Raw genomic sequence first — 13126 nt, forward strand, 5'->3', positions numbered from 1 at the left:
TGGGGGATGGTCTGCAGCCGGCTTTTTCCGTTCCATCCGTTGTTCTGTGCTCGGTCCTGGCGGTGTCTTATGTTCAAGCTTTTCGTGTGGTAGCTATCACACAGTCTGGTTTGCTAGACCAAGTTAGATCGTTCTGGTTGCGTGTGGGGCATTCCTGCCCCATTCTTACAAAGCACTGCAGCCCGCGCCTCCCGCGCGTCCCTGCCCTGCCCCCACTTCCTAGTGGCGGATGCAGGCGTCTGTGCTGCTTTTCCGCTGGGGGAGTTACTGTTGGGTTTGTAATCTGTTTTTGAAGACAATGGTCTGCTTTTCTGGTTGCCTGATGTCCTCTGCCTGCCTACAGAAGTTGTTTTGTGGAGTTTGCTCAGCGTTGAAATGTTCTTTTGAGGAATTTGTGAGGGAGAAAGTGGTCTTCCAGTCCTATTCCTCCGCCATCTTAGGACCACCCTGTCTCTGCTTTTGAATATGCTATCTAGGCTGCTCATAACTTTTCTTCCCAGGAGTAAGCGTCTTTTAATTTCATGGCTGCAATCACCATCTACAGTGATTTTGGAGCCCCAAAAAATAAAGTCTGACACTGTTTCCACTGTTTCCCCATCTATTTTCAATGAAGTGATGGGACCGGATGCCATGATCTTCATTTTCTGAATGTTGAGCTATAAGCCAACTTTCTCACTCTCCTCTTTCACTTTCATCAAGAGGCTTTTGAGTTCCTTTTCACTTTATGCCATAAGGGTGGTGTCATCTGCATATCTAAGGTTATTGATATTTCTCCCAGCAATCTTGATTCCAGCTTGTGCTTCTTCCAGTCCAGCGTTTCTCATGATGTACTCTGCATAGAAGTTCAATAAGCAGGGTGGCAATATACAGCCTTGACATATTCCTTTTCCTATTTGGAACCACTCTGCTGTTCCATGTCCAGTTCTAAGTGTTTCTTCCTGACCTGCATACAGATTTCTCAAGAGGCAGGTCAGGTGATCTGGTATTCCCATCTCTCTCAGAATTTTCCACAGTTTATTGTGATCCACACAGTCAAAGGCTTTGGCATAGTCAATAAAGCTGAAATAGATATTTTTCTGGAACTCTCTTGTTTTTTTGATGATCCAGTGGATGTTGGCAAGTTGATCTCTGGTTCCTCTGCCTTTTCTAAAACCAGCTTGAACATCAGGTAGTTCATGGTTTATGTATTGCTGAAGCCTGGCTTGGAGAATTTTGAGCATTACTTTACTAGCGTGTGAGAGGAGTGCAATTGTGTGGTAGTTTCAGCATCCTTTGCCTTTCTTTGGGATTGGAATGAAAACTGACCTTTTCCAGTCCTGTGGCCACTGCTGAGTTTTCCAAATTTGCTGGCATAGTGAGTGCAGCACTTTCACAGCATCATCTTTCAGGATTTGAAATAGCTCAACTGGAATGCCATCACCTCCACTAGCTTTGTTCGTAGTGATGCTTTCTAAGGCTCACTTGACTTCACATTCCAGGATGTCTGGCTCTAGATGAATGATCACATCATCGTGTTTATATTGGTCATGAAGATCATTTTTGTACAGTTCTTCTGTGTATTCTTGCCATCTCTTCTTAAGATCTTCTGCTTCTGTTAGGTCCATGCCATTTCTGTCCTTTATCGAGCCCATCTTTGCATGAAATGTTCCCTTGGTATCTCTAATTTTCTTGACGAGATCTCTAGTCTTTCCCATTCTGTTGTTTTCCTCTATTTCTTTGCATTGATCGCTGAGGAAGATTTTCTTATCTCTTCTTGCTATTCTTTGGAACTCTGCCTTCAGATGCTTATATCTTTCCTTTTCTCCTTTGCTTTTCACTTCTCTTCTTTTCACAGCTATTTGTAAGGCCTCACCAGACAGTCATTTTGCTCTTTTGCATTTCTTTTCCATGAGGAATGTATTGATTCCTCTCTCCTGTACAATGTCACTAACCTCCATCCATAGTTCATCAGGCACTCTATCTATGAGATCTAGACCCTTAAATCTATTTCTCACTTCCACTGTATGATCATAAGGGATTTGATTTAGGTCATACCTGAATGGTCTAGTGGTTTTCCCTACTTTCTTCGATTTAAGTCTGAATTTGGCAATAAGGAGTTCATGATCTGAGCCACAGTCAGCTCCTGGTCATGTTTTTGCTGACTGTATAGAGCTTCTCCATCTTTGGCTGCAAAGAATATAATCAATCTGATTTCGATATTGACCACCTGGTGATGTCCATGTGTAGAGTCTTCTCTTGTGTTGTTGGAAGAGGGTGTTTGCTATGACCAGTGCATTCTCTTGGCCAAACTCTATTGGCCTTTGCCCTGCTTCATTCCAATTTGCCTGTTATTCCAGGTGTTTCTTGACTTCCTACTTTTTCATTCCAGTTCCCTATAATGAAAAGAACATCTTTTTGGGGTGTTAGTTCTAAATGGTATTGTAGGTCTTCATAGAACCCTTCAGCTTCTTCAGTGTTACTGGTTAGGGCATAGACTTGGATTACTGTGATATTGAATGGTTTGCCTTGGAAACGAACAAAGATCATTCTGTCGTTTTTGAGATTGCATCCAAGTATTGCATTTTGGACTCTTTTGTTGACCGTGATGTCTACTCCATTTCTTCTGAGGGATTCCTGCCCACAGTAGTAGATGTAATGGTCATCTGAGTTAAATTCACCCATTCCAGTCCATTTTAGTTTGCTGATTCTTAGAATGTTGACGTTCACTCTTGCCATCTCCTGTTTGACCACTTCCAATTTACCTTGATTCATGGACCTAACATTCCAGGTTCCTATGCAATATTGCTCTTTACAGCATCGGACATTGCTTCTATCACCAGTCACATCCACAACTGGGTATTGTTTTTGTTTTGGCTCCATCCCTTCATTCTTTCTGTTACTCCACGTGTTTCTTGACTTTCTACTTTTTCATTCCAGTTCCCTATAATGAAAAGAACATCTTTTGGGGGTGTTAGTTCTAAAAGGTGTTGTAGGTCTTCATAGAACCGTTCAACTTCAGCTTCTTCAGTGTTCATTTCTCCAGTGTCCCTTCATTTCTCCACTGTTCTCCAGGAGCATATTGGGCACCTACCGACCTGGGGAGTTCCTCTTTCAGTATCCTATCATTTTGCCTTCTCATACTGTTCATGGGGTTCTCAAGGCAAGAATACTGAAGAGGTTTGCCACTCCCTTCTCCAGTGGACCTCATTCTGTCGGACCTCTCCAACATGACCCCTCCATCTTGGGTGGCCCCACATGGCATGGCTTAGTTTCATTGAGTTAGACAAGGCAGTGGTCCGTGTAATTAGATTAACTAGTTTTCTGTGATTACGGTTTCAGTGTGTCTGCCCTCTGATGCCCTACCATCTTACTTGGGTTTCTCTTACCTTGGACATGGGGTATCTCTTCACAGCTGCTCCAGCAAAGCGCATCCACTGCTCCTTACCTTGGACGAGGGGTATCTCCTCACCTCCGCCCCTCCTGACCTTGAACGTGGAATAGCTCCTCTTGGCCCTCGTGCACCAGCACAGCCACCGCTTCTTGGACATGGGGTTGCTCCTCTCAGCCACCACCCCTGACCTCAGGTGTGGGGTAGCTCCTCTTGGCCATTCCTGTGCTGTCGCAGCCTGGCACTCTCCGCCACCGCCCCTGACCTCGGATGTGGGGTAGCTCCTCTATAAAAAGGAACACATTTGAGTCAGTTCTAATGAGGTGGATGAACTTAAAACCTATTGCACAGGGTGAAGTAAGCCAGAACGAGAAAGACAAATATCATGTGTTAGTGCATCCATATGGAATCTAGAAAGACGGTGATGATGAACCTATTTGCAGGGCAGCAAAGGAGATACAGACTTAAAGAACAGACTTTTGCTCAGAGTGAGGAAGGGAGAGGGTGGGAAGATTTGAGAGAGCAGTACTGGAATATACACATTACCATGTGTAAAATAGACAGCCAGTGGGAATTTGCTGTATGATGCAGGGAACTCAAGCCGGTGCTCTGTAACACCCTAGAGGGGTGGAATGGGAGGGGGGTGGGAGTGAGGTTTAAGGGGGGGGGAGACGTGTGTATGTCTATGGCTGATGCATGCTGATGTATGGCAGAAACCATCGCTAGAGTATAAAGTAATTATCCTCCAGTTAAAAATAAAAAAATAAAGTATATATTCAACAAGGACCCGCTGCAGTGCACAGGGAAAACTGTTCAGTATTCTGTAATAACCTAAGTAGGAAAAGATTTGAAAAAGAATAGATACATGTTTATGTGTAACTGAATCATTTTGCTGTACACTTGAAACTAACATAACATTGCCAATCAACTACATTCCAAGATAAAATAAAAATTAAAAAAAAATTAGTTCTATTAGAAGTAGTAGAAAATGAGCATTCTATAGGCAAATAGCAGTTTCTGCTGTACTCTCAATTTAGGCTATATTAAGACTCATGTAGTGTTTTTGTTTGTTTGTTTGTTTAGTGATATTCATTTTTGAGATACTGTATTTAGTCTAATTCCCAGTTCTGTTGACTTTGGTTCCTAAAAGTCCTCTAGAAGATGTCACAATCCCCACAACCCAATTCACCTCCACAATCATCATTAAAAATCCATCTCAGTCTCTTGCTCAACACTTGACACACCCCATCACTCTTCCATGTAGTCCCTTTTCCATAACGAGAGCGATTTTGCCAGAGTGCAGATGTTAGCATGTCAGTCACCTGGATCCCCATTTGCTCTTAGGACAAAGAGAAGCTACCTCTCCAACTTCATTTCATTATGTGTCCCTAATCTGTCTGTCTCTGTCTCTCCCTCCCTCTTCAACAATACTAAGTTTGTCAAAGGCACTATTTTCCTCTTATATAACCCATTCAGAGATATTTTAGGTGATTTTCTTATTTTTTTCTTTTCCTAAAATTCTTTTCCTTGCTTCAAAAGAGTTAAAAAAAAAAGTAAATGCCTACTCATTTTTGTATACTTGTCCAAGAGTCAGTAGCTAAGGAAAGCTTAGTGGATATTTTTAGAATTATAGACCTCTGCATTTTCAGGTTTGTAATTTATTTTTGTTTCTCTCATTATTTGTTTAAGGTCTATTTTCAATCCTACTCTGTATAGTATAGTATATATAGTAACTATAGTATCCATATCTGTGTTTTTCATTCTTGAAAACTCAGCATCAATGTATCTTAGGCATCTGTTGTTATTGTTTAGTTGCTAAGTCATGTCCAACTCTTTGTGACCTCATGGACTGTAGCCTGCAAGACTCCTCTCTCCACTGGAATTCCAGGTGAGAATACTGGAGTGGGCTGCCACCTCCTCCTCCAGGGGATCGTCCTGACCCAGGGATCGAATCCACATCTCCCACATTGGCAGGTGGATTCTTTACCGCTGAGCCACCCAGGAAGGATCTTTGGCATTAGCATCACTCAATTTCCTTCTTCTTTTCTATCCATTAATGTGTTCTTTATTTTAAGCCTCCTCAAAAAGCTATGATAATATTTAGTGGAAAAAAGTAATCTTTAGAGGTTTATGAATAAATTTTTGGAGTATAGCGGAAATTGGCAAAGGATAGCCACAAGGCAAAGAAGCTTGATACTTATGTTTATAAATGAAGCTTTATTGGAAGATAGCCATGCTCATTTATTTATGCATTGACCATGGATGCTTTGTGCTATACCAGCACAGTTGTAGCAGAGACTGTACGACTTCAAAACCTAAACTATTTACTATTTGACCCTTTATGGACAAAAAAAGTCTGCCAACTTACAGGGTGTAGGAATTACATTAGAATTTTTTGATTTGGATTTTTTGTTTGATGACAACAAATTAAATAATTTCTATCATATTTCTAATATTTCTAATCATCTGTTGGACCAATTTAGAATACTCCTCATCTTTCTGAAGCTTTTGTGTTATGTCATTTTTCAAATCTAATTAAAGACAAATGGAATAATGACACTTTACAAATAAAAGCATCATAGGTCTTTAAATGGATAAAAGTTTTAAAAATATTTTTAAACATTTTAAAAGTTTGAATGTATCAACATGCAATTCAGTAGAAAAAAGAGTAGCAGTACATGCAGAGTATTTTTTTCAGTGCTGAATTTTTGATGCTTTGTTCAATAATAGAGTTATATAATGCTGACTTAAATAGATATTTTTGAATAGAAGTAAAAATACTGGAAATCACTAATCACAGTAATTGAGACAATAGTGCAGAGAAGGCAATGTCATTCCACTCCAGTACTCTTGCCTGGATAATCCCATGGATGGAGGAGCCTGGTAGAGTGCGGCCCATGGTGTTGCTAAGAGTCGGATATGACTGAGCATCTTCACTTTCACTTTTCACTTTCATGCATTGGAGAAGGAAATGGCAAACCACTCCAGTGTTCTTGCCTGGAGAATCCCAGGGATGTGGGGTGGGGGGGTAGGGGTGGGGGGTGGAGCCTGGTGGGCTGCCGTCTAGGGGGTCGCACAGAGTCGGACATGACTGAAGCGACCTAGCAGCAGCAGACAATAGTGCATTAAGCTCCAAATCATCTTAATCAGGTGAATTACTGAATGACACAATCTACAGCTTTCTTCTAATAAGATTTCACCACCTCTTTAATTTCAGTAAAATATCACTTCTACATTAACGTTTTAATATGAATTTTATTAATTTTGTATTTTATGTGCATGGGCTTCCCTGATAATTCAGTTGGTAAAGAATCCACCTGCAATGCAGGAGACCTTGATTTGATTTCTAGATTGGGAAGATCTGCTGGAGAAGGGATAGATTACCACTCCATATTCTAGAGCTTTGCTTTCGTGGCTCAGCTGATAAAGAATCCGTCTGTAATGCGGGAGATCTAGGTTTGACCCCTGGGTTGGGAAAATCCCTGGAGAAAGGAAAGGCTACCCACTCCAGTATTCTGGCCTGGAGAGCCCCATACAGTTTCATGGGGTTGCAAAGAGTCGGACACGACTAAGCGACTTTCACTTTGGTGATTAAGAACTGTGAACCAAAGACGTTTATACTTAACCTAAGTCTTGTATGTATAAAGGTGCTATAATATTTTTAAAATAGTCAGGATGAGAGTGGTCTCTTATATGAAGAACTGTGCCTTAGTTTTGGGAAATACCTAATGCCCCTGTGTTCAGACCGTAGACATGCCGCTGGAAGAAGCTCATCATACCGTAGGCCTGAGAACTATTTCTCATAGAGACTATATTTCATAAACAGATCATTGTACACCCAGACATGTCCACTCATTCACTTATTCATTCATTTTTCAAATTTTTAAAGCCATTTTCTCTGAACTAGTGTTCTGTGTGTTTTGAGAAGTTGGCCACTGAGATGAATAAGATTAAGTTCCTGATCTCAGGTGCATCAAACCTAGTTTGAAAAACAATACACAATTGATTCCAATATGGTGTAGAAATGACAGTGATATATGCACATACAAGGTATGGTGGGAAGAGAGGTGGGTCCTAATTCAGCCTGAAGGACTGGATCAGTACTTTCATAAGGAGTTGGCATGTAAATTGGTTCTTAAAGAAGGAATAAAAAGTTGCCTAGGCAAAGATTCTGGGCAGAAAGGAAGAACATTCTAAGCAGAGACAGCTCATCCCCTGGTTCTAGGGGACCAGTGAGGGGAATGACAAGAGATCTATCTCAGTTCAGTCTTTCTTCACACTCACACTGTAACTTAAGTTGCCTAAATGAGCTTATTGCTCAGTGTGATCAGACAATAGATGGTGGGCCTGGAAAGCCTTAAGGGAACTGTATTTCTGTGCATCTTAGACAGAGGAATTACTAACTGTCTCAGCCTTGGGAACCATTGAGAAGTCTGCAGAAATTAAATAGTGCTTCCTTCCTTGAGCCATATGCTCACCCCTGATACCTATTTCCCTTCTACGCCTACAGCTTGATGTTCAAGCTGGTTTTAGAAAAGGCAGAGGAACCAGAGATCAAATTGCCAACCTCCGCTGGATCATCGAAAAAGCAAGAGAGTTCCAGAAAAACATCCATTTCTGCTTTATTGACTATGCCAAAGCCTTTGACTGTGTGGATCACAATAAACTGTGGTAAATTCAGAAAGAGATGGGAATACCTGACCACCTGACCTGCCTCTTGAGAAACCTATATGCAGGTCAGGAAGCAACAGTTAGAACTGGACATGGAACAACAGACTGGTTCCAAATAGGAAAAGGAGTACATCAAGGCTGTATATTATGACCCTGCTTATTGAACTTCTATGCAGAGTACATCATGAGAAACGCTGGGCTGGAAGAAGCACAAGCTGGAATCAAGATTGCCAGGAGAAATATCAATAAGCTCAGATATGCAGATGACACCACCCTTATGGCAGAAAGTGAAGAGGAACTAAAAGGCCTCTTGATGAAAGTGCAAGAGGAGAGTGAAAAAGTTGGCTTAAAGCTCAACATTCAGAAAATGAAGATCATGGCATCTGGTCCCATCACTCCATGGGAAATAGATGGGGAAACAGTGGAAACAGTGTCAGACTTTATTTTGGGGGGCTCCAAAATCACTGCAGATGGTGACTGCAGCCATGAAATTAAAAGACGCTTACTCCTTGGAAGAAAAGTTATGACCAACCTAGATAGCATATTCAAAAGCAGAGACATTACTTTGCCAACAAAGTTCCGTCTAGTCAAGGCTATGGTTTTTCCAGTGTTCATGTATGGATGTGAGAGTTGGACTGTGAAGAAAGATGAGTGCCGAAGAATTGATGCTTTTGAACTGTGGTGTTGGAGAAGACTCTTGAGAGTGTAACTGCAAGGAGATCCAACCAGTCCATTCTAAAGGAGATCGGTCCTGGGTGTTCTTTGAAAGGAATGATGTTAAAGCTGAAACTCCAGTACTCTGGCCACCTCATGTGAAGAGTTGACTCATTGGAAAAGTCTCTTATGCTGGGAGGGATTGGGGGCAGGAGGAAAAGGGGAAGACAGAGGATGAGACGGCTGGATGGCATGACCGACTCAATGGATGTGGTTTTGGGTGAACTCTGGGAGTTGGTGATGGACAGAGAGGCCTGGTGTGCTGTGATTCATGGGGTCGCAAAGAGTCGGACACGACTGAGCGACTGAACTGAACTGAGCTCCTTTTCAGGCTAAATACCAAAAGATGCACAGAAGACTGCAGGAACAGAGAGAGAACGACAGAGGGCGCTGCTCCCTTTCGTTGGTGGTTTGATATAAATTCATCTTTCATTTCTGAGAACTTTTCTCTCTTGCTCAGCCTACAGCATGATCTTGTAGGGGAGTTCGTCTTGCATAACACTTGAACCAAGATTTTCTTGAAGATTTCAACAAAGAATTAAGAAACTAGAGGAATAGTTTTTTCAACTTTCGTGTATCCCCAAACTCAGCCTCCCACCGCTTCTGAGCCAACTATGCTCTCTGCTTTGTGCTTAGGACTTGTGACCTTGTTGATAATGCGTGAGTAACATTTAAAATTTCTAAGATGTTATATTCCTTGGTTTTAGGATGTCATGTAATCTCTATCATGCGAGAGATGGTTCCTCTTCCTTATCCAACTTAACAAAGTCTTTACTGTGTGTTTGTGTTTGTTTGTTTGTTTCTTTTTTCTTTTAAAGGAGGGACCAGTGGAGACTCGGTGACCCAGACAGAAGGCGTTGTTATCATCCCCGAGAAGGCATCTCTGACTCTGAAGTGTACTTACCAGTCCAGCTATTCAGATATTCTTTTTTGGTATGTCCAGTACAAAAACAAAGAACTTGAGTTGCTCCTGAAAAGCTCATTAGGTAACCAGAAGGTGACCAGCAGAGGTTTTGAAGCCACTCATATCTCGAGTGACAGCTCCTTCCACCTGCAGAAATCCTCCGTGCAAACATCAGACTCAGCTGTATACTACTGCGCTCTGAGTGACACAGTGAGAGAGGCTACAGGGGGAGCTGAACACAAACCAAAGGGCACAGATGCGGTCAGGCTGTGGGCACCTCTACAGAGTTTTATTCTAGAGGCTCAGAGTTAAGAACCTTGGAATTCTTGGATTGCCCTACAGAGTAGAATCTGGGGCGGGACAGTGTAAAGAGGAACCTAAGCGCTTTTCTCCAGAAATGCCTGTTTTCAGCCCATTCACATTCCCCTTAAAGGCACAGAATCTCTTAAAGTGTCATTAACTCTTCAGTGACAATTCAGTTGATATATGCTGAAACATTTCACAACCTGTTAATGAAAACTCCCAGGAACATTGTTAATGGATGACTGTGTGATCTGGAAGGTAGTCTCTGGTTTTAATAATTCAGACTAGGATTGTATGTTTTGCTGAGATACACCTGCAGACACTCCATCTTCAGTGAGTAAGAGCTTTATTCTCTCTTCCCTTGACTTTTCCATCCCTATGGCTGCTACAGCAATGCTGCTACCTAAGTAAGCTCCAGAGGGAGAGTTTTCTCACAAGATAATCCTTCTGTCAATGGCCCTGTGGGTCAGAGCAGTCCAGTTGGTAAATATTGCAGGCATGTTGGTCTTCAAACAGGATACAAGATATTCTCTTTGCCAATAATAATGTCACCTCAGGGGAAATCTATTCATCAGTCATATTTCTGATATATGGAAAAAGTGTTTATGTACTCTTACAATAAGCTGTCTTTGGAGTGGAGTGAGCTTTTCACCTGCTCCAAGAAACTAGGAGAAAGTATCACCCACTCCCAAGGCAGGAGCATCTCCCCACTCCTCTGCTCATGAGCAGGAATGTGGAGCCCTTTGGGTCAGTGCCCTGCAACAATCATGCCCAGTGCACAGAGCATCCCCTCTGTATCTCTGAAGGTTGAACTCCTGTCCATGCCTTTGGGGACCAGCCTTTCTGGAAGGACAGTGGGGGACACAGAAGGTGTGGAAAGAGATATGTTTTACTGCCAGGCAGTCAGGGAGATGTGGCCTAGACACTGATTATTTGTCATCTCATAATTTACAAACACAGCAATAAAAATACAGAGTTTAATAATTAGAATAGTTTTAATGGTCATGGAGGAGGTAGTCCCCATTCTCATTTAACAGAGTGGATGTCTGGACATCTACCTGAAGTTCAGTGCAGACATCCTCTCTAACATCCTAGAGTGCTGCACACTGGGTCTTGGCCACCTGAGCACTGGGGCTTCAACATCTTGATAAACAGGCCAGAGAAAGGGAGAGGGTGATGAAAAAACAAAAATAAATCTTACAGTGGAAAAAAAAGCATTCAAGCAGGGTTTATTTCCCTGGTGGTAACTGTATCAGCTTTCTACTTCTGGTCTGATCTCTCATTCCACATCTCTGGGTCCAGGCTAGTGGGACTACAAACAGGGCAGAGGATTTCTTTTTTTAAAAATTTTTTGCTTACCTGCTCCTCAGTCAACTGAAGGCAATTTGAGCTAGGAATCATGTCTGGTTTTTGGTTCACATGTTGTAGAGAACTCTTTAAATTTCCAGAGTGAATGCTGGAGCCTAGGGATTCCTGAACATGCACAAAAGTTTAAGGGCACCTTGGTGATCTGCTGAGCCAGAGGGTCCTAGCAGCATGATAACTTGACGCAAGACCCTAATTTTAGGGGGAATTTTGGTTCAGGGGATAGGACTCTGCACTCCCAACGCAGGGGTCCCAAGCTCAGTCCCTGGTTAGAGAACTAAATCCCACAAGCTGAAGCTAAGACCCAGGGCAGCCATAAACAAAACAAGTGACAACTCAGCAAACAGCTGTGCATTAAAAAATAACTTTAACTTTAGTAGGAGTTCATTTTAACTGGTGAGAAAATCTCTGTAGTTGGAAAGGTACATTTGAAGAAGATTGTTCTTGAAATTGCTCTTAGTCAGTTCAACTAAGTCATAGCCATCGTTACTGGATTGACAGCACTGCCCTGAAAACCCATGTGAGGCAACCTCACACCTGACTGCAGCCACAAAGTCTCCATGCCTTAAAATGGTTTATGTCAGCAAAGAACAATGTTTTGACTTCTTACCATAATACAACCATACTTTCCATAAAGTAAATCCTAGAAAAAGCAGCAGCTATGAAATGACTTTGTTATATCTTCTGCTGGGTTCACTTGCACAAATAATTGCACAGGAACCTAGATGAACAGGCTGATAGACACTGAGCAGAGAGTTCTTTCCACTGAGATTCCTGAGTCTCTAATAAAATAAATAAACAGGAGCCTGATAAACACCACACACATGCCTTTGAAATGAAGCAAGCCTGGTTAATATATTAAGCATCTGAACTTGAATTTCTCAAAAAAATACTTAGTTGAATTAAAACAAGAATATGACAAGTGCTATCATCCAAGTATGGTCCAGGGGCCCCAAAGGAGATCTTTTCAGGGAGGTTTACCAAACTCACTGAGGTTTCTCTCTTTTATTGCAGATTGTCACTCAGCCCAGGATTCACCTTGGATCTCCTCCCTCCTCATGCTACCGCCTTGCCCTTGTCTCTCCCTTTCTCTCTTTTTGTCCACATCCCTCCTCTCTTGTACAGTGGTCCACAAATTTCTAGGTTCCATCTCAATCCCACAGTGAGACAGTTTTGGTAAACCCCTCATGCACTGGCGCCTGGAAGCTGCCTCCATGAAGTACGCTGGGCAATGTCAGTGCTCATCTCATCTGTCTTCCTTGTCTCTGTGCTACCTGATGTACAAGATCCAAGATTTGTTTCATATATTTTATCCAGTTTTCTAGTTGTAAGGTCAACTCTACATTTAACTGTGAAAAAAAGTAATGGTAATTTATTTATTTATTTTTTGGTATTTTTACAAATGTGTCATTTTATGATGGTAGGGTATGTACTAATAACCTTATCATTAACCACACATTATTTGACACCTGCCGTAGATAAGATTTCCTCCATGGCATGTTGACTGAGTCTTAGGGATGAACAGAGCTAGTTCAGGTAAAGAACTTGAGGAGAGCAGGGAGCACTTTCCATTCGGGGGATCCTTCTCTGACTCATGGGAATCTTGGAGACACATGGAAGGAAGAAATCTGACTATTCCATCTAGAAATTGTAACTGGGATTTCTTGCGAAGCTAGAGATACCTGTACAACGCAAAAAATTATGGAAGTAATAGTAGAATATCTCCCTAAGCACGCTTATGTTTAGGACTCTCTTCTTAGGGTCCTGTCCCACTCTCCTGTATGTACCCCACAAGCTAATAT

The 13126-nt window shown here is 41.9% G+C and overlaps 1 pseudogene; it reads left to right on the forward strand.

Moving 5' to 3' along the window:
- Window positions 1-13126, forward strand: part of LOC138096996 (uncharacterized) — a 59955-nt pseudogene that overhangs the window by 45959 nt on the left and 870 nt on the right.

This window comes from Capricornis sumatraensis, chromosome 2, assembly GCF_032405125.1.
Source record: "Capricornis sumatraensis isolate serow.1 chromosome 2, serow.2, whole genome shotgun sequence".
Taxonomy (NCBI): domain Eukaryota; kingdom Metazoa; phylum Chordata; class Mammalia; order Artiodactyla; family Bovidae; genus Capricornis; species Capricornis sumatraensis.